The sequence below is a fragment of the Poromitra crassiceps genome (assembly GCF_964638095.1).
Source record: "Poromitra crassiceps genome assembly, chromosome: 15".
Classification (NCBI taxonomy): domain Eukaryota; kingdom Metazoa; phylum Chordata; class Actinopteri; order Beryciformes; family Melamphaidae; genus Poromitra; species Poromitra crassiceps.
Window position 1 is genome coordinate 13,241,956 of NC_139634.1, and position 5,429 is coordinate 13,247,384.

Genomic DNA, 5,429 nt, shown 5'->3' on the forward strand with positions numbered 1-5,429 from the left:
GACAGGTCACCAAAAACCGGGACTGTCCCCGAAAACCGGGACATCTGGTCACCTTACACCAAGTGTTAGCTGGCTAAACTCTGGCTCTGGCTAAACTCTAGATATAAGGGCAAGCCGACTTAATATAAGTCCAGTATGCAATAACTGCAATTGTCACGTAATGTATACTTACTCTACTTATTTTGCTTACTTTATACGTACTCTACTTTATTTTGCTTATTTTTGCTTACTATCGCATTTTACTACTGTTCATTTTATGCTGTAGAAAAGGCTCCATAATGGCCCACCATCAGGCCTGTTCTTGGGGCAATTGACACCCACGAACCAAGGCGCCAACGACGCAATGATGATGTCACCGATGATGATGTCAGAGTTCCCCTCGTGAGGTCATCGATGATGTCATACCTCCCCGGACGTTGTGACATCACCAACGATGTCATACCTCGAATGTGGGGGGATTATAAAGGTGTTGTTCTGCTATGATATGTATGGTCCCGTTCCCTTTCTGCAAATCTGTATGCCACTCTGTATCAGTTTGTAAGGAAGTTTGTGTGCTTGCCTTGTGTGAAGTGTGAAGTTTGCTGGATCTTAGGTAAGGGCCCACGGGCAGTGATCGATTAGAACCACAGAGATGTCTTTCAGGCGAACTTATTTGGAATATCAGGCAGAAGCAGTATACAGAGTGGCATACAGATTTGCAGAAAGGGAACAGGACCATACATATCATAGCAGAACAACACCTTTATAATCCCCCTATATTCGAGGTATGACATCGTTGGTGATGTCACAACGTCCGGGGAGGTATGACATCATCAATGACCTCACAAAGTCACGTCTGCCATCACAGTCAGCCTAGACCGTCTGACATCGCTGATGATCTCACAGGGGAAACTCTGACATCACCGATGACCTCACGAGGTGAACTCTGACATCATCATTGCGTCATTGGCGCCTTGGTTCGTGGGCGTCAATTGCCCCAAGAACAGGCCTGATGGTGGGCCATTATGGAGCCTTTTCTACAGCCGCCCTCAGATTCCTGTGGGGAATCTGTATTCTTCCAGAAATGGCACTCCAGTCCCACCAGGTATAGGCAGGGCTCGGTTGATTAGTCTGGCAGTGAGGGGGGCTGAATACGCTTGGCCACCGGCCGGGTGTAGGTACGGGTGTACACTTTGTTGTCCAGTCCGGGGGAAAGTCTGGTGACTGTCCCCATCGGCCAAAGTGCGCGCAGGAGCTGGGGGTCTATCCAGCAACTGCTGAAGTGAGGGGCCTCTGGTGACTTTGTGAGGTCATCGATGATGTCATACCTCCCCGGACGTTGTGACATCACCAATGATGTCATACCTCGAATGTGGGGGGTTATAAAGGTGTTGTTCTGCTATGATACGTATGGTCCTATTCCCCTTTCTGCAAATCTGTATGCCACTCTGTATACTGCTTCTGCCTGATATTCCAAATAAATTCGCCTGAAAGACATCTCTGTGGTTCTAATCGATCACTGCCCGTGAGCCCTTACCTAAGATCCAGCAAACTTCACACTTCACACAAGCTGTTGTGTTCTGAGTGCGAGCTACTGTAACCTGTCCCAATTTTCCCCCGGGGATCATTAAAGTCTTTCTGATTCTGATTCTGATTCTGATATAAATGGTATTGTATATCTCCTTTAATTTAACCATTGCCTCCCTCCTCCTCTGCATCCCCCGTGCATTGCTCCCCGTAAAATGTTCAATTAAACGTAAACATTGGTGCACTGAATCATATGAGGAAACAAACATGATGTTCATCCTGGAAACCGTAGCAAAATGGTGTACACCCTTTTCATATTGAACACACCCCAGCTGATCCCTGGAGCCACTCGCGACAATAAAAGTACTCAGATAGCGAGAAAAACAACAACGAATGTGCGAAGATAAGCCAAATAATATAGTTTACTACTTTGATTACCAAATAAATCTAGAAAAAGTAAATATATAGAAATGAGGGAAAAGGACATGAGATGATGGGAAGAGCAGCTTTGGCAGGCTGTTGCCTGCGGCACTGGCAGCGCTTTGAGCACAAGTCTCAAACCAAATGACGAGTCGACGTCCCCTGGTAGGCGTCGACTTGTGATAGTAACGTCGACGAGTCTATGCAACTCCTAATTCACACAAGTGGGCACACTCACTGCATTACTCCAATGGAAATATATCACATAATAAAAAGCCTGACTACATATTACAACTTTGAATGCAGTACTCTGCTTTTGTGTAATCAACTAGTATGCTTATGTGTACTAAGCTATGAGAATGTTAAGATTCTGTAAAATGCAGTGAAATGATTCTGTGTACTATTTTATGAAAATGTTATGACAGTGTTAGGATGAGTCCTACCCAGAGTGCACTGTGTCTCAGTAATGACATTCTGTTCACACAGGTAGAGCTTCTCTTTGTGGCACAGGTCTCTCCTCTCCAGGTCTACAGGGTGAAAAATAGATAGTATTACTATCTGAAGTACAGCGTCAGACAGGTCATTCTTCTCCAAGTCAGCCCTCAGGTAAAGAGAACACTAAGGCCATGTTCACACTACAGGCAAATCCGATTTGCTGCTGAAGTCATTAATCATCATTATCTTGATTGGTTTCCCAAATCTGATTTGGGAGAGTGTCCGCACTGCCACGAACATGATTTGGGTAAGTGTTGGATCTGTGTGTCCAGACCTCCATATGTGGTTTGGGACAAGTGACACAAATCAGACTTGGAGCGTCCAGACTCATAAAACCAATCTGGATAGAATCATTAATAGGTCATTAAAGTTCACAAATCAGATTTGGCCTCCTAGTCTGAACATGGCCTTAGTACAGAAATAGAAAGTAAAATATGACTACAGCATCAGCAGAACAATGAGAAGAATTCGAGTCAAGCTTTTGAAAGAGCACAACCAAATTATTCCAAGTAATATGTATAGCAATGGAACCCTATGGAGCCTGAGTTTGAGCATCTGACTAGCCGGCTGACCCTGTTTACATTTTAAAAACTGCGGCAGTTCACACAACTTTAACACGACATGCATATACATCAAACTCTTGAGCAACTTCTACTCTCACTCAGAATGTCAAAATATAAGCGATGTGATGTAGCCTATAGTTTTTGAGATATTAACGTTTGTTTGGCACAACTCCTAGTTAACTGCCACAGGTTCCGCATTTCTGGGTGGCAGTGACATCACGCTGATTCATCCTATTGGATCAAATAAAACAACAACAATAATAATAATAATATTACTACTATTATTATTATTGTTATTATTATTATAGAGATATGAAAAACTTTTGAATCCAAAATAAATGAAGTAAATCTGAGTTTGTACATGCTGTAACATGTCCTGTCTCTATTTTCAGAGAGAGGCGGGGTCATATCTGCCTGGCAAGTCTCTCTTTAGCCTGGATGGAAAAACCTCGCTCCGAGTTTTCCGGCTATGGGCGGAAGACCGTGCTGTGCTCCAGGAAAAATATTTCGCTCAATTTTTGCGTTCCGTTTTAAAAACATGGGCGACGCGAGTAACTAGCCTTAGCTAAAAACAAACACTACGTTTGTTATGTCCATGCATCTTATTTTTTCTCTAACTCGTAGCGACTGCCTGTCTACTGTTGCATTTCTGTGGGGGAACGAAAACACTGCAGCACAGGCCACCGGAAGACGGGGGCGGGTCTTCTTCTGTCTTCCTGTCTCGAGAGCCTGGTGACGCGAGGTACTCGGAGGGAGAGAGGCGGGGTCAGTATTTGGCAGCTCCATCTCTTGTGGGTGTGTGAGACGTACTCGCTAAGCAACGACCTGCAAACGGCATCCGAGACCGAGCAGCGAAAACAGGAACCACATTATTTTCGATTATCTTGCGATAATCTCTATGTTATTTTGCCAGATCTACTCTGATCTAATCGAAGTTGCCGTCTCTCCAGACGCCATCTACAAAATCGAAACAAGAAATTTATGCATCTTGCTCTCCGTTCCTGTTTGTTTTGACCCGGTAAGCTACCTTGGAGCGACTGATTAACGTTAGCTTGCTTTGCTAACATCCCCTTTGGTTCACTCATCGTACCAGCTAACGGCTAAGCTAACTGCAGCTAACGTTATGTATTATTTGTTTTATGCATTATGGTCAATTATGGATTTATTTATTCGTTAGCAGTTATTATGCCTGCATTTATAAGTTGGTGCTTTAATGCATGGAGTGTGTGAAACGGTTAAATATTTCAGAGGTGTTCATTGTTTTCGTGTCAACTTGGGGCTAACTATAACGGTAACGTTAGCTAGCAAGCGAGGGCTGGCTGTGGCAGCTCCATCACATCTGTGCTTCCTCCGCAGGCAGAGCAGGCTAACATTACTCGAAGACAAAAAAAGAGCCAACGTTAGAAAGTACAAATCAATATTTGTGGGTTTATATTATGCAGAAGCAGAAGAACATCTCCTGTTTCCGCTTTGCACGCGTTCATATTTATCTCTAGTAACTTAGTAAATAGTTGTGCTTTCTGTCTTTGATGTTGCAAGCAAGTAACGTTAATTGTGCACAATACAAAATGATGCAACATGTGTTTGGAGTCTCTGATCTGGAGTTGAGAATAATTTGAGGTGTAGCGGTAGTTTCGTTTCGGGAGGGTGCAGCCTCAGCTCGGTTACTAAAGAATGTACTGGAATGTTCTAGTTAGTGTTCAGTATTTGCTATATAATGTTTTTGCCTGTCCTTCTGGCAAGATTTCCGTCTACATAGATTGACTATGTATACAGATTTAGCTACTTTAACTATGGATAGATTTAGCATCGGTTTACTGAGGATATATCCTTGCGATTTGTGGTATCCTGATGACTTGATAGTTTCTTTATGAATGAGATGTTACCTTACGTGTGGTTGATACTATAGTTCCTTGGTATGGATGAGGATGTTACGTGTGGTGTTGCTTCTCAGCCAGGCTAACTTTCATTTCTGGGCTTTCTGAAATCCTTTGAATATTGCATAATCTGACCCGACCATTTCCCCAAAATAGGACAGATCGGTCTCTCCATAATGTTAGTCTACTACCATATATTATCTACACACTATACCAAATTCAATGCCATAGCAACAACAATAACCACAAAAACAGATTGAATTAATTCCGTTTTAATGCAGAATACAGATGATGTAAGCTCTTATCTTAAGGCTTATGAAAAACATCTGTTGTACAGCTCAATACAGGTGAACTCAAACTTGGTTATTGTGTAAGAGACAGCAAATATATATAGACAGAGGGGGTAAAGGTCAACAACGTTGCAGTGGTGCTGATGTTGAAAAATGGATGTTGGCTAAACTGTTGCTGAATGGGCAACTCTACTAACCTTTGGACTGGTGTAATGTCATTGTCCTGGTATAGCTTATGAAACATGCAACATACACAATGAAACATGGTTTATTAAAAC